Raw genomic sequence first — 26,591 nt, forward strand, 5'->3', positions numbered from 1 at the left:
AATGTTACCAAGATTCTCTTCAAGTAGTTTTTTTGTTGGGGGGGGGGGTGGATGCTCCCATGTCCTGCGGAATCCGTGCCAAACAGATTAACCACTATGATGCTTATGAAACACAAACAGCACCACAGTATCAGTTACTTCATAAGAGACCTTTAGTGGGGAAATACTGGCATGATGCCAAGAAGACCTCCATCATGGCACACAAGAAGATAGCTATCGCTAAGGCCGATCAGTGTCATCCCGTAAGACCCCTATCCTCAATCTACTCCCTCTACTCTAGGGATCTCCTTCTCACTGAATACTCACTGTCCTGCGCTCGCTCCAGTCATGCATTCAGTGGAAGGGTGAACGCTTATAACTAGCAACTGGGGAAAACCAGGGAGGAGAGTTAAACTGTTTTTATGTACGATGTTTATGATTAATTAACCTTGGTTGCTATTTGCGTCACTTTCATTGGATGGAGTCACTTTCATCAGTTGGAGAGGCTTAGAGCTAATTCCTATACCAAAGCAGTGGTCCTTAGAGGCCACTAAAGCAAGAGTACAATTCACCATTTTGTGCATTCATTATGTTTTCTATAATCTTATTCAATTAATTCAATGACGGGAGGTGATTGCCTCCATTCATTAGAAAGTTTAATCATGCTAAGAACTGAATTCTTCATTGGGCTTGATCTGGGTATTGAGTGTACAGGGGTAGCTTCATTTGGGAAATTAAGGATGTTCAAAAATATTAATAATAATAATAATCGGGGACTGCTTTCTTCATGGCTGTCCTGTATAAATTTTATTCCAAGTTTTAACATAATGTGTCTTCTTTATTTCTGAAAAGTCAAAATATGGAGGGTTAGTATTCATACCATTATGAAAAACTATACTAAACCCTGATCGAGTGTATGATATTACACAAATTCAATCATTGTAAGAAACGATCGCACGATACGTTTTGCTTACGCCTGTTTACCTGATAGACAGCAAAAGGAATCCTGTGGAATAAGGACCCTGCAACAATGTGTGCGTCGATAGTTTTAAAAGTGGGCAACCGTGTAATAAAAAAACCTCCTGAGGCCTACCCTGGGCCCAATTTCATGGCTCTGCTTACCGCCAAATTCTGTCCTTACGATCACGATTCCCCGCTTACCTGCAAGCGCCAAATTTCTACGCTAGCCTTGTAAGCGTATAATGTCTAGTAACATGGAGTACGCATGCGCAGAAGCCAAATTTCGCCACTAACCCGGGAATACGCTCGCCATAAGCACAGAAATCCCTGCTTCCGTAAGCGTCGATTCTGTGCTTACGGTAAGCATGCCAGAGCCATGAAATTAAGCCCAGGGCTGTATTCCCTCGAGAGAAAAGAGATACAGTGTGAAAAAGACTTAAGGTACACCAATCATATAGTCCCCAGGTTAATGACGGCTTTATATTGCATCTTTAGCATTGATCTTGGTAGTTCAATATTTTGGAGCGAGTCATCATTTAGGCCTACCGTTATAAAGCACAGCGGGATTGTACATGTATGTATGGACCCAAGTCAGTCCCCACCCAAGTGATATGAAATTGATCACACGAGTTGGGAAGAATCGATAGTATGTAATTACATTTGTTGCATGTGTAAATGCATCTACCTGGTCGATGGGGTTTCTCCAGTGTGGTATTGTATGGCACACTTTAAAGGGTATGTGTAGCTCAGGTTTTTAGATAGAAGTGAGTCCAATCCGTTTAGATTTTTTACCTCAAATTGAAAGCTGTTTATAGTAAATATTGGTCAGTGAGACTGTTATTGAACAAGCTATTACAGGTAACCTCCTTCTTAGGACCATGGAGGAAGAAATATTAGGACTCTTTAAGTTTTTTTTATTCATGGTTTTAGGGGTCTACACAGTTCCTGTTTCGGTTTACATAAATTTGTTTTATGTTTATCAGCAAGTTCATTGGCTTCTTGTCTTACATCTTTAAGGCCTTTATCTAAAGCACCTTGAGCGTCTTTTTTAGGCTACACAAGTTCTATTTATTATTCATATTATCATTAAGGTTATCCTCCTATCTTCAGTTTTGTTTGTAAGACACAGTTGACTTCCATTTTGAATGGTTGAATAACAAAAAAAATGAACTGTACAGGCTTATATAGATGCTAAAAGGATTGTTAAGTGTCTTTGTCCATCTAATGTTGATAGATTTCCATCTTTTTACTATGGTGATGCATTTCCTTTAAAGCTCGTCCTGAGCTCATCCTGAGCTCGTCATTTCTATAGGCAGGTTGTATACTCTTGACAACCTAGAATGTATCATCAATTTTAAAGCGCACTCATAATTCAAGAGGTATGGCAGATATATTTCGCAGCCCAATTAGCTGAAGCCTTATGATTTATGATGAGTAAAACCTGCCCATAAGGTAGGCTCATTTTTCAGTAACCCTTGACTTTTTACTATCGCAGCTGCCCCTTTTTACTTCATGATTATAATCATCGTGTTAGTTTTGTTTAGTTTGTTTTAGAGGCACTGGACATATTACTCAATTAAACTGTAAGAATAAAAGTTTACTTGGTAATGAGCAATGGAGAGCTGTTGATAGTATAAACACAGTGAGAAAGATAAAAACGGCTCCCTCCGAAGTGACTTAGTTTTTGAGAAAAATTTAGTTTCTCACTCGAATATTTAAAGACTTCAGACCTGAAGCCTTTTTTAGGCATGTGAAAGTAATCTGACAATAGACCCTTCCCATGAAATATGTAAATTGCACATAGCGCATGCGCACTAACGTTTTGGTTGGCAAAATTGTTTTGTACACGAATAATGGCTGCGTGACGCAGACGCGATTGCGCGTCTGCTCAGTGCGCATCTCTATGGCGTTTGCCAACCAACAGGGTCTGTACGCATGCGTGAATGTAATTAGCATATTTCATGGGAAGGGACCATTATCAAAGGTGTTCAGTGCCTTCAATGTGCTCCAATTACAGAATATTCTTCCTGCATGGACATAACCGCTCCAGTTTTTCAGTGCTATCTCAACAAATCTCACAGGTTAGTTTGATTGTATAGAATTGCAACAATCGAGCAGTTCCAAAAACCAAAGGTATGATTCGCCTTTAAAGACACAGTGCAGCGTCGGCTTTCTTGGGCAATTTAAAAGAAAAGTCTCATGTGAACCATTTGTGTATCAAAATACGATATTCAAAAGACCAAAACCAAAAGTTATACTTCTTCACAGCTGGCTATGCTCCACATGAATGTAGTGGTGAAGGTCAGACAGAAAATAACATGTCCAATTTGAAGTAAAAGATATCTGGTAACTTAAGGCTTTCCAGTTGGCCTCAGTTGGATGAGAGTGACCCTAACCTCTTGGCTTTAGTCATGGAACAGACTGTGATAGGATTTAGGATGCCAAGTCAAACAACATCTGGTAGTCAAGAAGCTCTAGATATAAAGTATCCATAATGTTTTTGTTTTTTTTAAATACCCAACAACCTGTGGATGCTTTAGCTTATTTTATTACAAAACATAGTTAATGGTCTGACATTTCAACCCTCAGAGCATTTCTACCTCCATGCTCGGAGTCTCTCTCCTCAAAGTCTAAAGAGAAAGACTCACGAAACGTCAGGCCATAAACAACACGGTATAAGCCCTTTTGGTTGGTAGTTGTTTGCAACAGCTAATTCTTTTTCTTTTTTCTGTTTGATTACATAAACGCATTTTTATTTTTCTTATTTTTTTCAATTTTCATTTTTCCCCTTGTTAATACATTTTTCTTTTCACCCAAAGCATTTATTCTGAACAAGTTTTAAAAACTTGAAGGGATCAATTTTCTTTTTGCAAAGCTTTTATAGATGCGCAATGTAATTTGAGACATTAATAATAATAAGACAGTGTGATTTATTGGGTAATCCATCATAGATCTGTACTTGACAGGGCAATGTTAGATGATCCAGTTGACAGACCTGATTGAACCTTTGTACATGGTTCAACCATATGACGCTCTTGTTTTGAATTTGGTGGCAGGTACTTCCAGTTAAAAGTGGCCGACCCTTTCTTAAATCCAACATTCGGCTCCTAGATCTCAACTTTGCCAACTGTGAAAAAGCTTTATGCAATAAAACACGTGTTCATACTTTGTAGGCCTACTATGCTCAGTTTTGAATACTCAATTGTTCAAATGGTTGTTTTATTGTGGACAAATTTTTCATTGAGAAATTACTGAATTTAAGGAGAAGATTCCTGTCCAGTTATCAGAGAAAGGCGTTTCATCATTTTGTTCAATAAGAAACAAACTAGAACTGTGAATGTACAGCAGGCCTCGAATTCCAATTTTAAGAGGGCAAGGCACTTTTCATTTTGCAAAGGGAAAACTTAAATTTTATGGGAAACTTTTGAAGGGGCACCAAGGCCATGACCAGGGGCAACAGTGGAAATGGCCTCCGTGGCCTTCGTGTAATCGTGGCAGCAGAGCCTGGGCCCAATTTCATAGAGCTGCTAAGCACACAAATTTGCTTAGCATGAGATTTCTTCCTTGATAAAAACAGGATTACCAACCAAATTTCAACGTGATTTTCATGATAAGCAAACAACAGCTGAATACCAGTAACAAGCAATATGCAACAAATGGAAATTTGGTTGGTAATACTGTGTTTATCACGGAAGAAATTTCATGCTAAGCAAATTTCTGTGCTTAGCAGCTCTATGAAATTGAGCCCCCTGTTGTGTTAGCATGATGATAGATGGGCCAACTCTTCATATTGTCAATCTTGGTTAGTGCTTTGCTTGTCTTCCATTATTTTTAATCTTTGCTCGGAATTGAAATGATCTGTTGTATGCAATTATACTATTGACATATTTAAAGGCGATGCATGTTACCATGTGTACAGACTGTACGGACACCACAACTTGTATGAATAATTCATGCAAACACAGTTTGATCACTTCCTGAATTATTTATAATACCATTTTCAAACCATTGATAGTGATCAGATGTATAGGAAAATGAATAATCTATAATCTGTGATCATATTTATAACATTTATAATTGGAACACTGTCATATTGGAGAAACTTCGTTCTTATTTTGGTTTTGGGTTTGGTTTTGGTCAATAGAAAAAATAGAACTAATGTTCGTAAAAGCTTGAGCTTATTGTTGTCCAAAGGAATATTTATATTTTGAAAACTCCCATATTGAAGGAAGTTCATTTTTATTTTGGTCTTGGTCAATAGAACTATGTTTGTAAAAGCATTGAACAAACTCTTTTCTAATATAGTTTGACTTTGGAAATCTCCTTCATTGAAGAAACTTCATTCTTATTTTGATGTGGGCTTTTTTAACTAAGCTCGAACAAACAGCTCTGTTTCTTGAAAGGATGACAGTCTGATGTCTGATTTATTAACATTTTATTTATTTGTTGTGTAATCATGGAGATAGAATTAGATCCTGGTTTAATGAGTAGTTAGCAACTAGACGATCAAAACAAATTTGTTTATAGAAAAAAAGCAAATGATGGAGTGTACCTTTAATGTGGAGATTTACCGATTTAAACAAAAGAGTCACACGTTACGCCACTTAAAATGCTTTCATTAATTAAGTTTCATTAATACCCTGTATCTTAATATAAAAAGAAATGCTCTCTTGCCAATCGTACAACTTGAAAATGCAATTAGGCAGCTAATGGTAAAGTGCCCGATGATAGGGTTCCTTCAATCCCATAGAAAGCAATGGTGGGATTGGAATGTGAATCAAGTAATTTCCGGTTGGATGTCTCCCTTCATCCAGAGTGGCACAGGCTTTCAATTAAACCCTGCTTAGGCCAGAGACGGGAACAGATATTCATGGGGGAAATGGGCTTTAGTGCAGGGGTAACATTTTAGGACCGGCTCGCTAGCTGTAGATGATGATATGGAATGTGAACATTATGCACAGAGCTGTGATAAATGGTGTTGTCATTGGGTGGTTGAGTGTAGAGGATTTGATTTTGGCTGGAGAATTTTTGTGCATTTTATTCAGTCAAGTGTGTGTTTGTTTTCTTCCTGTTTTTTATAGTTTTTCTTTTAGGGGGTTTAATTAGGGTGATTTGCAATTGGGAATTAAACTTGACTTGTTTCCCCTGTGGAATAAATCTGACACACTCTCATCATACTTTTATAATTGCATCCTAACTTTTGCAATGAATGTTTGATTGGCATATTGATTGATTGTTCAATTTGAGACAACCTTCCTTTCAGTCTACTAATACATCATTCATACGTACTTTATTCTACGTTGCACGACTTAAGGGCACTGGACACCAGTAATCTCACCACTTGGTGTATCCCAACATATGCATAACACATCTGTGCATAAATTGGTAGTTGAAGTTGCAAGAGAATTGTTGAACATATTCATGTGCTCTCAGATGCCTTTTAAAGGCAGTGGACACTATTGGCAATTACTCAAAATATTTATTAGCATAAAACCTTTCTTGGTGACGAGTAATAGGGAGAGGTTGATGGTATAAAACATTGTGAGAAACGGCTCCCTCTGAAGTGCCACAGTTTTCAAGAAAGAAGTAATTTTCCACGAATTTGATTTTGAGACCTCAGATTTAGAACTTGAGGTCTCGAAATCAACCATCTAAACGCACCTAACTTCGTGTGACAAGGGTGTTTTTTTCTTTCATTATTATCTCACAAGTTTGATGACCGATTGAGCTCAAATTTTCACAGGTTTGTTATTTTATGCATATGATGATATACATCAACTGTGAAGGCTAGACTTTGACAATGACCAATAGTGTCCACAGCCTTTAACATTTTAGTGACTAAATCCCTTTTTCGAAAATTATGTTTCTTCTGAGGGAAACTTTTCTCACAATGTTTTTTTCCATTGCTTGTTATCAAGTAAGTTTTTATGCTAACAATTACTTTGAGTAATTACTAATAGTGTCCAGTGCCTGTGAGTAGGATGTTGTAGGAATAATAGTCGATGTTGTAAACTTACTCACAGTGACTCGAACACTCCAAACATGCATCCAAACAGATTGTTTCTTGAAAATCAATCTGATAAGATGTTGTTTTTATGTAAAACATTTGTCATGTAGCTTTAAAGGAACACGTTGCCTTGGATCGGTCAAGTTGGTCTTTGAAAAGTGTTGTAACCGTTTGTTATAAAATGCATATGTCTAGAAAAATGTTTCAAAGGTATAATACAATGATCCTCGAAATTTGCCATTTGCCTCGAAATTGCGTGGATTTCGTTTTACATTGTGAACTATTTTACATTGCGAAAAATTTGACTCCCATAAATGGCCGACCATTTTTGTCGACGTGGTAAAAGGAAAACCACGCAATTTCAAGTGATACTTGTGTGGATCATTATATTCTACTTGAAATATGCTTTTCAAAGACCAACTCGACTGATCCAAGGCAATGTGTTCCTTTAATTTCCTACATCGTGTTGAATTATTTGTCTGCATTTGTTTTGTTGTATGTGTACACACTAAGGTTATGTGTCGTTTAGTGGAGTGTCACTGGAAATCGCTATGATGTTTTACGCACATAGGAACTTTGTCGGCCAGCATCAAACATCTAGGCCACGAGGCCAGATGTCATCGGAAATGGTTTCACATTGGTGAACTTAAACCGGCACCTCTCTCCGCTAATTCTGCCTTGTCATACATGAATTCCAACTTCATTTAATAGTAAATCTCCCAGTGTGCAGACTGCAACCTACTTTTCCTCCTCCCCCCCCCCCCCCAATACACATCGTGACGCCTTCATGCATGTGCGCGGTTGGCTGCGGTTGGTCGTGGGATTTCATCTGATTTATTAATATCTGAAGCGGTGATCCACATTGTCCACAATGTTGCCTTAAGGACGCTTTTTTATTTAATTCAATTCAAGGTGGTTTAGTGTGTGTGGAAATTGTTACAATTGATGTCAATTTCTTTAAGTACATTTCTCACACTGTGGTTACTTTTTGGATCAGAGTTTGTTTTTGTTAAGTTGGGGTGGGGACTAAGGTGGGGGCCCTGTAAGTATTGTGATCATTTTAGGGAATGTACACGTTAGTTCTTCTTTTGCTTGGTGGAATTGAATGTATATGAAGTTACATCGATTAAAAAAGTTTTTTTTTTTTAATTAGCAGCATCCCATGAATGCCTTGGCCATACTTTTACCAAGACATTCCTGGATTCCTATTATATTTTAGCTAAAAATGAAGCAGATGAAAGGTTTTATGATTTGAAAGTTTTTAGGTAGACACTATAGGCTTACTTATTATGGGACTTACAAACCAGGGAATCAAACATTGTCATTGATAAGTTTTACAAAATACTCTGTTTGATCTTTCGGAAGAATAAGATTTTTCTGCGATTTTTTCAGAGTAAGAATGACATACGAAAAATTCTTTTCAGGGTAGTTAATACAGGTTCAACTTGAAACAAAAGAAACAGTTGTCCAAATTGAAAGAACTAACTGTACAAGGCAGACACCCTCTGGATGTAGAATCCGAAACTCCTCTCTTTTCTAAGGCATGACCATTTCAAGATTTAATCAACATTCAAAGTCATTTATCCCCCTCCACTGCACAAAGAATGTATCACTTGCAGTTGATGAGAGTCCATGACTTGCTTTCTGGGGGTTTGCAGTGTCGTTCAGCGGCGCGTGAATCATATAGGGGCAGTTTTACTCATTTCCCAGGCCTCTTCATTTCGCTTTGCCGCGTTTTACCAGCGGGCTGTGAAAGGCAAGTTGTTTGATCGATAGGAATTATTTGCAAGAACCCATGTTGTCATTAGGTACCTATTCCATTAGGGCCAGTGCAAGACAATGACTTGTTTCTCAGATGAGATTGTTTTAGAAACCATTTTTTGTGTGTGTTTTTTTTAACACAAGACTTGACTTTTTAAGGCATGATGCTACTTTCAAATGAGAGAACAAATCACAACATTTTCTTGTTTAATCTACATTTCAAAGCTGGAGATTTCCTGTCAAGTGTTGACACGTTTTTTTATGAATGTCAAAATTGTATTGAATGTCATACTCAGCTAGGCTTTTCAAAACATGTGTCTTTGATAGCATGTCATCACAAGGTATGGTTTGATTTGTGAAGTTCGGCTGTGACTGTGGAGTATAAGATGAAGTGGAACCTTCTTCTTGATTAAGAAAACTAAGATTGCGATGACAGTTGTCCGATTGCAGAGACAAGTTTTGGGGTAAATCTTGGGAGGACATCTTTTACCTCCAGGCTTGATAACTAATTTTTGTTATTTTGTTGCATTTCAATTTTTAATGAAACAGGCAGTCGAAACATATTGCTTTGTGTCTTCTTCCGCTTTTGCATACAGAACTAGGCAAAATTTTAAAACTGGGGGAAATTTTCTTATCTGGTCATGATCTTTACTTTGACCTCTTTATGTGAAACCATGCGACTGTTTGCGGCGCTAATGGGCATTTTGGTGTAAGCCGCTTGTGGCCCAGTACGGTCTCCAAAAGGTTTAACTTGGATTCAACGTCCATCACACCCCAAATCTCTCTCTGTTTCTCATTCCCCTCAAATAACTAAGTATACATTGCATCATTCACACTGCACGACGAGCCCCACTGTTCTAGAGTATATACAAACTTTCAGAAAGATAGGTTATTGCAGTGATGAACTCTGAGACCCAATTATTTAGCACCTTATATGGGTATACAATGTGGTAACGGCACATTATAGCAGCCACAACCAGGATCACCGGGGCGAACCCCTTCTCCTTTCAATAAGTGCACTGGGTTATTTTACATGCGTTACACAACACATGGGACCAACAGCTTTACGTCCCATCTGAAGGATGAAGCAATGGTTAAGTGTCTTGCTTAAGGACACAATGTGACACGGCTGGGGATTCGAACCCACACTCTGCTGATCAGAATCACCAGAGTTTGAATTCGGTGCTCTTAACCGCTCGGCCACGACACTTCCAATATTATTATTATTAATTAGATTACTGAGTGAAGTGTGGTAAGTTGAATTAAATTGACTTACTGTTTTTTTTTCTTGTTGAATTAGAGTACCATAGAAAAAACGAAAGGTACTAAAATAGCGTGATATGAGTACTGATTTGATTGACTCTTTCTACTGTGAATGGTGATGGGGTGTCATTGGAAGTCATCCCAAAGCCAGGGTCAAACGTAGCTTTCAATTGTAACAGGACAAGATTAGCAGTTGTGTTAAAAAATGACCACATCACTGAAAGTAAATGAACTCTTTGAGCAACGGTCAGTCCGGTGATAGAGAGACTCCAGACGTACGGGAATTGAAAAAAAAAGAATAGACCAAGAATCTGTTAGGAGCTCACAGACATGGGATGAAAAAAAAAGAATTGATTATCATCGCCCAGGCTGAGTTAATGGGGATATAATTCTGTGTAATTGCGAGAACGTGTACAGATTTAATACCCTCTTGTCGGGTCATAGTGTTTGAGAGGAGGGGGGGGGGGGTTAAGAGTGAGGAGAAAGGGTCACATGGGAGTTGCTTCCTCTCTAGAGGTATTGATGTTGCTGGGGGGTTTTCTTGGACACAAACAAAATCAATCTTTACACTGGCAGGGATTTTCTGTCTTTTTGTTACAGTGGTTTTAAGTGAAGGGTTCATATAGGGCTACACAATGACATATATAAGGAGTTATTCTTGGGAGTAGTGAGAGTGTGACGTTGCAGAAGGACTGTGTCAAGCATGTATTAGGAGGTTTTATTTAGATTTTGTATTTGGGTTTGGGAGGAGAGGGCGGGTTAACAAAATTCAGATCATTTTATTTTTTCAAGTTCTGGTGATCAGGGCCCAATTTCATTAAAGGGAAGGTTCACTATTGGCAATTACTCAAAAGCAAATATTAACTTAAACTGACTTGGTAACAAGCATTGAAGATCTTTTGATGGTACAAAACACTGTGGGAAACGACTCCCTCTGAAGTAGCGTAGATTTTGAGGAAGAGGTAATTTCTCTCTAAAATAATAAAAGACTAGCTAGAAGTCGTTTATTCTTATCTGAAAGCTCACAATTTCGTCCAACAAGGGTGTTTTTTTCGTTCATCATTTTCTCGCAACTTCGATGATCAATTGAGCCCAAATTTTCACAGGATTGTTATTTTATGCTTATGTTGAGATACACCAAGTGAGAAGACTGGTCTTTGACAATAACCAAACGTGTACCTTCCATTTAAGCAAAAAATATTGCTAACCTTAGTACCAAAAATGCACTTTATGGATTGGGTTTTCAGTCCCTACCTTGACTGCATGGGTTTTCCAATTCCATGGAATAATTCTTTTTGGTGGTCCTCCCTCATTTAAAATTGAAACTTTTCATTATTTGAAATTGACAATTTTGTACAGAATATTTTCAATTGTAGCCGTGCAGAAAAGTGTCTAACAAGTTTGACACTGCTGTAAAAATCATTTATATGAACCACCCTTTATAAGTAACCTGGCCAACCCTGACCTCCCCCCCCCCCCCCCCCCCACCATCCATTCATTCCTATTTGTACCCAAGCACAGCAGATTCTCTTGCCCTCAAAGCTAAACTTCCCTAAATTGATTTGATTTGTTGGTGTCGGATGATCAGAGGGTTTCTGATGTCCATTTTTTAAAGACTTTAACAGATTAAACATGAGATTTGGTTTGATTTGATTTTCGATTCAAACTCACATGTTTGATGTGATATCCTCAAGTGTGTTATTTTGACACAAGGGGTGTTTATGAAAGTGATGGAAGTCAAGAAGTGGTGTGGTGATTATAGCATGCCAGCAGAAAAAAACTTCTTCTTAATATTTGAGGTCAATGTTACTTTAGGGGCTTAAAGGGTTTGGACACCTTTTGCAGATCAAGATTTTGGGTTATGACATGAATCCCTACTCACTGTGAATAAAGATTAAGATGTTGGTAATTTTATTTACTTGTAGAAGTCTCAGTTTAATTAGTCATCAAGTATTGAGAGAAAAAAAAAAAAAATGTTTTCAGGAGAGTTGAGTAAATACCAGTACTGGTAAGTAGCCAAACTATGTGGTACAATCACTGTTTAACCACATGCTTCCCTAGTCCTGCAGTGAAAACAAATCACTGGACACCTTGGGTGGGACTGGAACCCATGACCTTTCACATTCTAGAGCAGGTGCATTATCACTAGACCACTGAGATCACTGCTGAAGCAATTATCATATCAATCAATATGTAAGTGTTCAATAAAGTTTTTTTTAGAATACCTGTAGCCGATTTCATGAAACTCTAGGACTAATCCTATCTCCACGAGTAATCCATCCTCACTTAGGATGGGTTCAATGCGTCCTAACGTCTTCGGATATGGAACTAAACTCATCTTAAGTCCTAAGATTAATCCTAACCAGGAAGAGTTTAGTGAAATCGACGGCTGGATCTTATCCCCATCCTTAAATAAAATCAGTGTATGAATTTGTATCCATTCTTAAAGTAGAGTGTCAATGGTAGGCTTCATTGCATGGGTTCAGTTCTTGTGTCAAATAAGTTTACTGTCCAAAAATTCCTGCAAGTGGTTCATAACCGACTCATAAATTACTCTCCAAATTTTGACCTCAAATTTCCTGCAGGCCTGTAAGTTACATGGAGGCCGATATATGGACTTTGGCCTCCATTGTCTTGATTTTGGCCTTGGTGTCCCTTCAAAAGTATCCCATAGACTTGTTGGTGTTCCAGAGGAACTGCCCTTTGCAAAATGAAAATGGTCTTGCCCCCTAAAAAGTGAAATTCCAGGCCTATATAAACATACACAGTTTATGTACACAGTTTTAAACCAGGACCAGTTTGTTAGCTTGTCACTTCACTAGTCTGTCAGTTTTTTTACAAGTCAATATTTCCATTTTATTGCTTTTGCCACAGTTATAGTACCTGTTCTTGTGTGCTGTACTGTCATTTAGCCTCTGCTGGGGTCAAAGCGTAAGGCTATTTTGTGCAAGTCCATATTTGTCAAAAAACAGGAACACTTGTCATCACTGAACTTGCCAGCCGAACCACTCGGTGAAAATTATGACCGGTCTTGAGGTATTTTAACTAGCATTAGGCTAGCAGTTAAACTGTTACAGGAGAAGGCTAATTTTTAGAGAGCAATCTGAGGCATTAAAACAGATCCGAATGCAAACCCTGGTTTATGAGGTTTAGTTGAAATGCGGTAGCATTACTGCAGATGTTTAAATAGGAGAAGTTTATATAGGATTTGAGGCATTGCATGGTGAGGTATCAATGTATATTTGGTTTGCGGAGAAGTTTAACATTGATTTTGGAGAATCTTATGAATAGAGGGAGTAATTGGATAGAATTGTTACCTGCTGAGCCCTTTTCAAACTGAATATTCGACTCCATTTCTAACATAACCTTCACAGTTTGATAAAGCTCAGTCATTGCAGAGATGTTCACATCAGTTTTGTTTGTTCGTTCAGATAGATGTCTAGCAGTTGTTCACTTGAATATTGTGGGCTATATTTGTTTTACCAGTATACTCTGATTGTTTACTTATTTATTTTGGACCGCTACAGCTGTCTTTGTGTGTTTTTTAGTCGCCAAATGTCATTGTTCATCAGAGTTCATTTTTGTAGATGGTCTTTACCAGGGTGATCCAGGGACCTGTAATTTTCCACCAGTACTAAGTATTTTTGGTGCATGTCCATTTACTGCGATTGCTGTGCACAGCTAGACACCACAGCCTTCATGTTGTTGGTGTAACTGCAGAAGCGGAAGGAATAGCATACCACGACAGTGAGAATTACCGCACGACAGCTATCTTGTGTGCAGGAGGCACTTAAGTGCAGGTACGGCTTGTTCACTTCCGAAAAGGGGACTCTTGAAAATGTTTAAAAAGTCAATATATGAAAATAACATCATGACTGTATGTCATGCAGTGAAATCTGGAAATGGTTGAGAAATGGCACTGTGTTGAATTTATCTTCATATTTGGCAATGATATTGAAGTCGATATTTCTACTTCAAGGGATGGTAACATTTCAGAATTTAAAAAAAAAGTAGCTGCTATTAGCTTCAGCTTTAAAAAGATAATGCTCTTTGGTTTACTTCTCTAGTACTGCAGAGGATACTGTTGACAACAATGGGTCCTCTCTTACCTGGTAACAAGTAATGGGAAGAGGTTGATAGTATGAAACATTGTGAGAAACGGCTCCCTGTGAAGTAACGTAGATTCAAGAGTAGTTTTCCTTGAATTTGATTTCAAGACCTCAGAATTAGATGTTGAGGTCTCGAAATCAAGCATCTGAAAGCACACAACTTCGTGTGACAAGGGTGTTTTTCTTTCACCAATTGAGCTCAAATTTTCACAGGTTTGTTATTTTATGCATGAGTGGAGATACACCAAGTGAGAAGACTGGTCTTTGATAACTACCAATAGTGTCCAGTGTCTTTAAAAGTCTAATTTCTGGGTTTTTTTGCCTTTGGAAGAATCAGGTAAATTGTGATTAAATAGCCTGAAAAGTGTAGGTCATCCCTTGTACTCAATAAAAATGTCCTACTTTTTTTCAAGGACCAAATATCATGCCTAGAGGGTTTAAAATAATCTTCAAACAGCTCCGAGCCTTGAAGAAATTAGTGTCAACTTTTTATTGAGTAGTATGTTGTGGATTTGCCCATTGAGGTTTCAGTTTTGAAGGTTACCCACATCATTCATGCCTGAGTTAAAATGTTCAATGACTTGGTGTGGGCAAGTCGTTAAATGTCTGTCCCAGTGATAGCGTTTCGACTCTCTATTCAGAATCTCCCCCGCGATTCCTGCAGTATTCTCGCGAGACTGCTGGCCCTACCAGACTGCTGCTTTCACGACTATGGTCCCATTTAACGGGAGTAGAAGTTGGCAACCAGCAGTTGGCGCGAGAGCAGTGAAATCCCGCGAAAGCAGTGAACTCGCATGAGAGCGCCGACACAACTCGACTTGTCCACAAGTCTAGGTTCAGAATTGCTATATGAAAAGAAGCCTTTGGAAAGATTTCCAACTTTGTGTTGTGATTCATGATTTGATGAGCTGCAGGTTTTCACTGATGAGTGATGGTGTCACGAAAGATTTCCTTGATAAGAAAACCAGAAGAAGCTGGAAATAACAGGTGTCTGTAGTGTACAATATTACCTCATTATGAAGACTAGTGTACAATATTACCTCATTATGAAGACATGCATCTTCTTTCTGTCCTTGAAGGAGAATCAGCAAGATGAAGAAGTGGACTTTGAGACTTGTGTTGTTAAATATGTGGGGTGGTTTGTTTTGGGGGTTTTTCGAGGGGAGGGGGGTCAGGGGATGTACTTAAGGGGGAAACAAGCGTATGTTTTTTAGTTGCACTGGACAGATCTCTAAGTTGTACTGGGCAGGTGTGTAAAACGTAGACTTCTCAAAATTTGAGCAAATTGAAATGTTATCATTTCCGAGCTGGACTGATTTTTTTTAATGAAAGGGTCTATTGTCTCAAAGCTATTTTGGTGTGGATGATTCCGGATAGGAACAGGTGCTAAGCGGAAGCCTTGATTCTTATTTGTTTTGAGAATCATGAAATATTATCGGAAAGAGATTGAAGTCAAGTGACATCATTTTGAAAAGGGCCTTCTCCAGAGTTTTTTTTTTTTTGTGATAACCTGGGTCTCAGATGAAGTCTGGACGGAAATGCAATTTGGCAGTCGAGGCGTAACCCCTGTAGAGTGCTTTATTGATGCAGACTCTCCCATGCTGGGTAGGGAGATATTCTATTACACCTTAGTGTTAGTGTTTGTGTTGGCGACTTGGGACTGTCTGTAGACTAGTTTGAGGTGGTGGAATGAAGATGGGTTGTGTAGAGATGGGCCCAATTTCATTGAGCCGCTTAAGCACACAAATAAGCTAAGCAAAACAGAATCATGCTAACTAGAGTAGGGTTTCCAGCCAAAAAAAGTATGTCACATGTACAACTTTTGACTGGTATCCTGCTAATTATTGCTAGGCAGAGATTTTTAAGCAGTATTTTCTGATTTAGCAGCTCTATGAAATAGGGCCCTGGATGAATCCTGAGGTCTCCTCGGTTGCCAACAAACGAACTTGACGTCATATGAGTAGGGCACTCTACTTAGTGGTCAAAAGGAGATTACTTTGGCGTGTTTTGGCTTAGCGGTCTAGTTCACCAAGCCCAAGCTGTAGTATTGCCAGCAGGAAAGTGTGGGTTCGAATCCCGGTCTATACACTTGTGCCCTTGAGCAAGGCACTTAACCATAATTGCATCGTAAAAAGTTGGGAAGGTAAGTAGTGCATTCTGCTCTATAACCAGCCGGGCTCCTAGATTATGATACCCATACCTTCATCTTTATGGACTGTGAAGGGGGTAACCTTGTTTCAGCCCCAGGAGTAGGTGGAAACATGCCCCTGGTGGCTGTCGATTTGGTCAAATCAGTTCAGTGTAGCCCTCACCTTGAAGTTGGTGTCCGGACTTGATGTATCATATTATAAATAAAAAATGAAAAAATCATTGGCAAATCTTGCATGACACACTTATTTTAGAATATGTTTTATTTTTAGGTCATAAGTCCTTCCAATTGAACAGTTTTCTGCAGATTTGTAATGTGTTACTGTAGATTTTTAACACGTATACTGTTAACTTGCAGATTCACTATTACTTGCATTGAAAATTATTGTTGGCACAAAGATATCTTGACTTGACAAAGGAAAGGCAGCACAACAAGTAATGGAAAAACAAGGCTTGAACATTATCACTTGGGTGTCTTCTAAAGAAAAAGTTTCAGGCTGGACTTTTATCGACACAAGAGGGGGCTCTTCTATGGAACGTGTGGAGTGTCCAAGTAAAGTGCAGATCTTATCTATGTGTTTTCACAACGTTTCTTATAAAACTCAGAGGCACGGCTCTGAATGAAAGTGTCGAAGGGCACCAAGGATTATAAATCTTGATCAGAAATAGCCCGGCATTACACAATTGTTACACACTGAGTAAACACATAGGTTGGGTTGTCGGCCAAGTATGGGCCATGGATCCTTTACGCCTGGCTGAATGATCTGGCAAATGGGGTTGGTTCCGTGGTACCACTAAGAAGAGAAAGAAACGAGGGGGAACAGAATAAGTAGAACATGTAACAATCTATTCGGGGCCTAATCCAACCCTGCAGTCACGAAACCGCTCAATGTCTGGTTATTTTTCTGCGGATAAAAGAACCATTTTTCGACAAGCCTTGGGAAAACCTTCTCCATAGCTAGCAGGTGTTTCATTCATTCACTCTTGGGCTCTGTGCAGTGTGCGAACTGAAGGAAAAGTTGCTACACTTTAATGCTCGGATATATATCCTGGGGTGCGTCATGGATTTCAGACTTGATTATTGGTTATAAAGGTATTCTTCTTCTTTTTATGTATTAATATTCTGGCCGACATCTTTAGTTTCACGGAATGGTATTGCTTTGGTTTTTGAAAATGTAAATTGTGACAGATGCTTATTATTTCAAGGGAATGTGCGTGGTTTTGATTTGAGAGGATTTAATGAGGCTTACCTTCGTCTTCTTTAATATACAATAATTGCAGAAAAGGGAAGTAAGATTACTTACTTGGCATTCACTTTGTAGGGCCAATCTGATTTTCTTTTAGTATAATAGAATATAACTAGAAATTGAGAGTTTGTGTACAAACTCAGGGTGTTCGGGTGAATGGTCAAATGAGGTCACGTTGTGTACAACATTTGTAGAACATTACAAGAGGTTTCATGTAGTGAAAGAATCTTGTACGTAGCGTTTGTGGTTCTCAAGATATGAATTTTTCAATTTTTTACCGTTTAATAAACTTTATTTAACGTAATGACGTCATCAATGACGTCATCATTCCAAAAAGGTCGCGGGTTCATCTACTCATGAAGGTTCATGTTTATGATAAGTTTCAAGTTCATAGTAGTTTAACATTTTGTTCAAAATCGCACGAAGAAAGATGAGGCGAATCCCAGCGTAGTGGAATTTGAATTACGCGCGCCTTCAACGGAGTCTGCATGTGTATACACAACCCGTAATGCCCACAGCCACGCAGTGCTGTTTTGTCGTAGAGCATGGATACAATGTAGGCCTACATGAACTACACGCACACACACCCACACACCCACAATACAATAGTAGCATTCACATACATGAATGGCGATACTATCTGGTTTCTACGCGTAATGAATGGAGGTCAACACAAACGCGCGCTTTTACGACCAGAAGGCAAAATTCAACTGGCATTATGTTTGTGCAAAAGTTTGAGCAGGATAACTGATCTTCAAACTGATATTCAAATTTTGCGAATATGATATATAGTTCTTGAGATATGAACTTTTGAAATTTTGAACTTCCGGTTTCAACCGGAAGTAAAAGTCACATGAGGTCACGTTGTGCACGACTTTTGTAGCTAATTACAAGACCTTTTATATGCACCAAATATCTTGTGTGTGGCATTTGTAGTTCTCAAGATATGAACTCTCCAATTTTTAGCGTTTTTTTGAACGTAATGACGTCATCAATGACGTCATCATTCCAAAAATGTTGCTGTTTCGTCTACTCATTAAGATCAATATATATGGTAAGTTTCAGGTTCATACAAGCTTTAGTTTTTGCGAAAATCGCGCGAGAACGTTCGAGGAGAAGAACACGCAGAAAAAAAAAAAAAAAAAAAAGAAAAAAAAACAGAACAATAACAATAGTTGTTCGGCTGGTGGCCGAACACCTAATAATATCAAAGTCTTATATAGCGCACGTATCTACCAAACAAGGTACTCAAGGCGCTGAGTATTATACAAACTTTCAGAAAGATAGGTAATTGCAGTGATGAATTCTGAGACCCAATTATGTAGCACCTTATATAAGGGTTTACAAGGTGCTACGGCGCATACAGCAGCCGCTGAGCCAGGAACACCGGGGCGAACCCCTTCTCCTTTCAATAAGTGCACTGGGTTCTTTTACATGGGTTACTCAACACATGGGACCAGCGGCTTTATGTCCCATCTGAAGGACGAAGCAATGGTTAAGTGTCTTGCTTAAAGGACACAAGTGTCACGGCTGGGGATTCGAACCCACACTCTGGTGATCAGAAACACCAGAGTTTGAACTTGGTGCTCTTAACCGCTCGGCCAGGACACTTCCGTATGAAATAATTATTCCGGCACGTTAATCCGGAGGTCGTTGGTTCGAATCCCACTCTAGTCAATTCTTTGTTCAACCCCAAAAATCAAATAATTATTCCTTAACAATATTACTTATTATACCATGGACACCTTCATCCGTGGTTAAACCAATCGTGTTATACCAACTTTGTAATAATAGTTTGAATTGTATTCCCTAATGTTACGCTCCTTTCCTTCATGATGGGTAAAATGCAAATAAGGAAATATAATTCAACCATCGCTTTCATCAACAACTTTAAGTCAGAGTGATATGACACTAATGGTGACCTACTGCATTCTATTTATGGGAACCAACTTTCCTTTTAATTGTTAGTTTAAAGTGAAAGTCTTTCTCATTCCGTATACAGTTCTATATGGGAACCAACTTTCCCTTTAATTGTTAGTTTAAAGTGAAAGTCTTTCTCATTCTGTATACAGTTTCTCATAATGCAGATGATTAGAATCTTTTATTCCTGCCAAAACCCTAAGGCCCATGTCACATAAGGCATTTATGGGCAAACAATTTTGGCATCTACACACAGTTAATGGATTTGATTTGACAATGTTATTTGTATTTTATACTGACGCATGTCTATAGTGGAAAGGTACAGGCTGCCCAAAATCCGCTTCCTTTTCATTGTTGGTAAGAGATTTCGTAATTCGTCGTAGTTGCACACAGTATTTGTTTTTATTTAAATTTTTGCTTAATTCGTTGCGTAACCTCTATGTACTTTCAAAACATTTGTAATATGTTTTTTATTCTGTGTTCTAGTTTTTCTTTTGGGGAGACTAACATACATTACTAAAATCGTTGAGTCAAAAATGATTTTTAAGATTATGTAGTGGTTAACATCAAAAATTCAATGAGCATAGTTCATAACTGAAAATGTTTGATTGGGTACTACTGTTTGATGCACAAAACTCATTTTTGTCCTAAACTTAAAGGAACAAGTTGCCTTGGATTGGACGAGTTGGTCTATAAAAAGCGTTTGTAACCATTTGTTATAAAATGCATATGGTTGGAAAGATGTTTTAAAAGTAGAATACAATGATCCACACAAGTTTGCCTCGAAATTGCATGGTTTTCCTTTTACTGTGCGAACTAACACGGTCGGCCATTTATGGGAGTCAAAAATTTGACTCCCATAAATGGCTGACCGTGTTAGTCAACGAGGTTAAAGGAAAACCGTGCAATTTCGAGGCATGTTTGTGTGGATCATTGTATTCTACTTTTACAACATCTTTCTACCCATATGCTTTTTAAAAGAAACAGTTACAAACGCTTTTCAAAGACCAACTCGACCGATCCAAGGCAACGTGTTCCTTTAAAGGTATTGTAAATCTTCCGATTCGGGTTCTTGAAAGTGAATGATTGCACTTGCCCAAAACAACCAGTGTACCATCCCTTTATTGGAGAAGGTCTGCACCACCTTGTAATATTCTTGTTCTCTTTATCGATTGGTTGAACACTCTTGTGAGTAACATATTTCTCTTTGTAATGAATTGATTGATGATGGTCTGAAGGAGCCTTCATGGGGTTACGTTTCATTTCTAGCTGAATCTCAATCTAAGGTTCTGCCAAGTTGGAAACCACGAGTCCACTCGAGACTTATAATAAACAGATACTAAATGATAACTGTGTTTCGGTGTGCAATTGGCTACTACGAAATATAAGATGAATTTATCATCTAATATAAAAATATAAAAAATGTTGGTTTTGCCCATACACACCGATGTGTGTTAGCACTGTATACTCAGTACTTTCCTGAGCTCTGTGGAAAAAAATCACAGGCATATTATAATATTCCTGACTAAATTATGTTTTTTTTCGTAAATTGAATGTGTGGGCATTATGTATGATTCCAAATGCAACAGCTTTTCTTGTTTAATGAGCTTGGTGTCATACTTATAGAATAAAGCCAAACCAATGAGAGGTTATTTGCTTCAGGCTATCCATTAGGGGCCTTACTCCTGATTAGGAAATATTGCAATATCTGCTCATAGGAATGAGATACCTGTGCCAGATGGTTTAAAATATATGGTATTTTCATTGGTAACCTTATTCTGATAATAAGCATAACTTAACTGTGCTGAGCTACTTTTTGTGCTTTAAAAGCTGCTGTGTGTAGACATGTTAGTCAACTTCGCTTGGGAAACCCCTTTTCTTTCTTTTTTGGTTTAAACTGCATTTTCAGTAAAAGGTTTTTGTAAATACCGAAAAAACTTCCAGTTCTGAAAAAGATCTTCTCTTTCATATGTTGGATGTGGCATTCAAAATGTCCCATTGTCATTTACCCATTAAAGGCAAATTTAACCTTTGTTTTCTGGAACCGTTCTTCATAATAATTGTTTAAAGGCAGTGGACACTATTGGTAATTGTCAAAGACTAGCCTTCACAGTTGGTTTATCTCAACCTATGCATAAAATAACAAACCTGTGGAAATTTGAGCTCAATCGGTCATCGAACTTGCGAGATAATAACGAAAGAAAAAACACCCGTGTCACACGAAGTTGTGTGCGTTTAGATGGTTGATTTCGAGACCTCAGGTTCTAAACCTGAGGTCTTGAAATCAAATTCGTGGATAATTACTTCTTTCTCGAAAACTATGGCCTTTCAGAGGGAGCCGTTTCTCACAATGTTTTATACCATCAACCTCTCCCCATTATTTTGAGTAGTTACCAATAGTGTCCACTGCTTTTAAATCTTATATGAATCTAGTTATATACAATAAAACTAAACTGTGAAGATTTCCTTTTTAAAAGGTGGTAGCGTTTTTAAGGTGTTGCCGAAAATCTGGAGCGGTTTTGTCCACGCTGGAAGAATAACCCATAATTGGAAGACACAGTCTGAGAAATGTCTCTGCATGAAATGTTTCCCAGATTGAACTTGAAGATTGAATCCCTTTCTCTAAAACCAAGTTCCTTAGAAGGAGAGAATCGTTTCTCAAAAAGTGATACATCAACAACAGCTAAATGCTTCTTACCAAGTAGGATTTTACAGTCATTCATTTTTTAGTAATTACCATTGGTATATCCTCCCTTTATATCGACACTAGAGTGTTCAAAATTGAGGTGACTGAAATATTTATGTTGTCACTTGTTCTTATTAGCATTAACCCAAATGTAGAAATCTTCTTCACTGTACGATGAAACACAACCGGTGTATTTTGAAGAGGTACCGATACTATTCGCAAAAGTGCTTCCTTGATAGCTATACTATTGTTTGTATAACCCTGGTAATTCAATTTTCAATGGGGCTAAATTGAACACACACAGAATTTGTTATCAGTCAGTTTTATTTGTTTTTAGAAGTTCAATGATAAACTGACTGGTAGGTATTACAATGTTGGACTGTGCAGTGGGGTTGTTTGGTTTGGTTTGGTAGAGACCTGGACTGAGAGACAAAAATGCGCATGCTCCTCGAGTGTGTTATTGCTACAGGGACCACATTGTATGGGAAAATTTATCAAATTATTTAGGACATGCTTTTGTGTGGTATAGACGGAGGGAACCAGACTCTGTTTATTTTACCTGGTTTTTGTTTGTGACAGGTGTTGTTATAGGTAAATGGGGGCAGTATTCAGTTTTAGTAGGAGACACTTGGTACATTATAAAGGCTTGGTCATTGACTGTTTGTGTTATCTCTCATTGTGCGAGACCCCAAAAAGGCAGGAATTAAACAGAGCGTGTAATATTGCGCTGTGAGCTTCAGACAGCGTGCGTTGTTTCGCTGAAGGCTCACCCCTTAGAAGTCTGTGAGAGAGGGGGATAAACGCTGTGGGCTTCCTGTAGGACAACTTGTGTTTTGTTTGTGCGGGATATCGTCAGATAAGCTAAGTATGTTAAACCAGACTTTGTCTGGGACGTGTTTGTAGTAGGAATATAATAGTTAATGATGTAGCATGCTGTGTAGTAGGTTATTGGTTGGGAATATACGGTGTGCTGAGTACATATAGAAAACAGAAAGCAAAGGTTATGAATAGCTGTACAATGTTTAGGTCTACCAAATTGTCACTTTTATTTTGCACCACTGGCTGTTCACAATATAAAGATACCGCTTTTGTTGTCACTTTTTCATGTATTGATAACTTGCGACGACTTTTTGTTGACAAACAAAGACTCCAAATTCAATGGTTGCATGTATCAGCAAAAGTGTAAACAGATTTTGTAGTGGAAAGAAAACACAAGTGAACTTGTCGTGTCTGTCTGCGGTTGCAATGTGTGTTCTGAACTTAACTAAACAGAACTGTACAAATGAAAGGCAATTCCTGCCAGATTGACATTTAGCTTATAAATGTTGCAATGTGCTCCGCAAAATGAAAGGAAAAGTTGACCTTTCATGAAACTAAAATGTGGGTTTTTACATCGCTTAGCTTAAGGAGAAGGATATCCGAACGCTTTGCTAAATCTGTGAGAGTGTGAGAAAGGCATGCACTCATACAAAGTTCATTTTGTTAGGTTCAGACAGAACAAAGACCATACCTGTGGATTCTGCTTTGCGTGTATGCTCAGCAGGGTGGCATGTTATAGTCTACTTTTTTTCTTTTGGATGTGTCGCTGCCGTTTCACAAATATTCAGCAGTTGTCGTCAACTCATGTGAGTTTTCTATACATTGGCTTGCCATTGAAAACCAAGCCAGATGTTATCAGCATGAATAACTTTGGATAATGTCAACTCAAGTCGGTTTCCAGGGAAACTGACTATGGGTAAACTATGAAATGATTTGGTTGTAAACAAAGAAAAATTTAATGGAGCGAGACTTGAACCAACGACCTCTGTACCGGTGCTCTACCAACTGAGCTATCTAGCCCTTTTGTTGGCAGTCTCCCAATTTAGTCGGTATCTCTGTTCGGGGTGCCAGTCAAAAGCTATACAACCATTGGCTGCTGTGTAGCCTGGGATCACACCCAAGTTTATGATACAACCTTTTTTTAAGTATGGTGGGGTTTTTCCTTCTTTTTTTTTCTTTCATTTTTTTTTTTTTGGGGGGGGGGCGGGAGGAATTTAAAGTCCTTTAAATTTGAATTTGTCATTATAAGTCAAACAGATCAATTTTTCATTCCATTACCACTGTGCCCTTTAAATCTTCTGCACGAAAAAAAACCCACAATAAATTATTACTTTTTTTTTTAGTGACCTTTGAATTGAGTTTATCATCACGGATTTAAATATCTTAAATTACCATGGGAGGTTTCTCATTCACAACACTTGGCAGAATATTAAAGAGCGCTGTCCAGGTTTTTAAATTGTTTATATCCTCGGGGGTATTTAGTTTTTCTATAAGTGATGTTTTTTTTTTCATTAGCCTCGCCACTGCCATCCTCCGATACAAAATGTTTAAATCACTTTATACAGCGACTGGAAAGACGAACAATGGCAACACCGAGGGAAACCAAATTATTTATATACGCAACAAGTATAAAACCTTGTGTTCGGTATTGTGTGTCGCCACCGGAGTGGAAACGAACAATGGGCGGGTCGGGGATGGTTTAAGTCAACCGTAAGCTCGGAGCTCTGTGATTTATATATCTGGGGAGAGAAACATGGGTTTCCTGACAGTACGTGCTGCATACACGCAGTTCAAAAACCCACTGCCTGTGTGTTCATTTCATCCACTGTTTGGTACCTACAATGTTTAGAATACAGTGGTTGGAGCATTGTTAAAGGATTTATATGTGTCCTTGATTACAACCAATGCACTCTCTAAAAGTACAACGCTTTTCATACACGTTGAGGTTTTTTTCCCATTGAAGATATTCTTATTGAATTTAAATGTGAGTGTATACTAGGAATGGTGGTAGCCCTTGCTTAAATGTTCACATTGGATTCCGCCTTGGGCCTAAATGTTACGAATTATAGTCTTAAGGTGCTATACACCGTTAGTAACTGTCAAAGACTAGTGTATTCTCACTTGGTGTATCCCAACATATGCATTAATTAACAAATCTGTGAAAACTGGGACTCAATTGGTCATCAAAGTTGCAAGAAGAGAATATGAAAGTGAAAATGTTCAAATTGTATTCCCCTGAGGCCTAAATGTTACAAGTTCTAGTCTGGAAGGCACTGGACACCTTTGGTAATTGTCAAAGACCCGTATTCTCACTTGGTGTATCCCAACTTGTGTGAAGACTGGGACTCAATTGGTTATCAAAGTTGCAAGAAGAGAATATGAAAGAAAAAAATCCAAAAACCCTTGTTGCACAAATTTGTGCGCTTTCAGATGCCTTACATTTGAGTGAGAAATTACCTCGTTCTCGAAAACTACGTTACTTTAGAGCATGGAGCACGTTTAGTATTCCATGTTCAGAGGGAATCAGTTCTCACAATGTTTTATACTATCAGCAGCTCGTTACCAAGTAAGTTTTATGCTAACAATTACTTTGAATAATTACCAACAGTGTCCAGTGCCTTTAAAACAAAAATGAAGCAGTTGAAAAGGTTTGTGCTCTTTCTTTTATCAACTTATTGATTTGATTTGAGGGACAAATTTTATTGGAACTGAATGGGATAGGGAACGTTTGGACTTCAGAGGAATACACAAATTTGGAGTGGTATTCAAGTGTATGGTTATCTGTACACAAACATAATTCAATTAGGAATGGAGACAATGTAGGGTGAAGATAGATAAGCAGCTGTTAATTAAAAATTACCTGAATTAAATTGTTACACTTGTAATTTGGAAAGTAACCAAAGTTGCTTGCTTGGCATTCCTTCAAATTAATGTTGAAATTCAGGATGGATGTTTGGGGACGATAAAAGTTGGTACCATCTTCAGAAATTATATGGGCCCAGTTTCATATTAGAGCTGCTTCAGCACAAAAACTAGCTAAGCTCAACAAAAAAATATGCTTACCAGAAAAAGGTTACCATCTAAAATTACATTTTACATATTAATTTTATATTATAGAACCTTTAACTGGTAACCTGCTTATTGTCGCTTACAAGAAACTTTTTGAGCAGAATTTTCTGCTTAAAGGCAGTGGACACTATTGGTAATTACTCAAAATAATTATTAGCATAAAACTTTTCTTGGTGACGAGTAATGGGGAGAGGTTGATGGTATAAAACATTGTGAGAAACGGATCCCTCTGAAGTGATTTCGAGACCTCAGATTTAGAACTTGAGGTCTCGAAATCAACCATCTAAACGCATACAACTTTGTGTTACAAGGGTGTTTTTTCTTTCTGCTTATCTCGCAACTTCAATGACCGATTGAGCTCAAATTTTCACAGGTTTGTTATTTTATGCATATGGTGAGATACACCAACTGTGGAGGCTAGTCTTTGACAATTACCAATAGTGTCCACTGCCTTTAAACAGATTGGGGCATGGGTGGGTATAACAGATACTGTCTTGCCAATTCCTTGATCCTGTAATGTATATCAACTCAAGATGTCAATGTCAAAAGATAGTAAGCCAAACTGAAATACAAACTGCAGAGTAGAACGTGCCAATGGCATCAATCCACTAGTGTTTGTTATC

The 26,591-nt window shown here is 38.1% G+C and overlaps 1 protein-coding gene across 5 annotated transcripts in view; it reads left to right on the top strand.

The window, feature by feature from the left end:
- Positions 1-26,591, top strand: part of LOC139939438 (excitatory amino acid transporter-like) — a 109,536-nt gene that overhangs the window by 65,091 nt on the left and 17,854 nt on the right. Inside the window, exon 1 of one of the 5 annotated variants that reach the window (XM_071935354.1) lies at positions 17,183-17,320. The exons of 3 other annotated variants lie outside the window; for them this stretch is intronic. The gene's annotated coding sequence lies outside the window, so the exon portion shown is untranslated. Of the gene's footprint in view, positions 1-17,182; positions 17,321-22,750; positions 22,946-26,591 lie in introns of those variants that run through there. One more of the 5 variants, XM_071935353.1, reaches the window with a different exon arrangement.

The sequence above is a fragment of the Asterias amurensis genome, chromosome 7 (assembly GCF_032118995.1).
Source record: "Asterias amurensis chromosome 7, ASM3211899v1".
Taxonomy (NCBI): domain Eukaryota; kingdom Metazoa; phylum Echinodermata; class Asteroidea; order Forcipulatida; family Asteriidae; genus Asterias; species Asterias amurensis.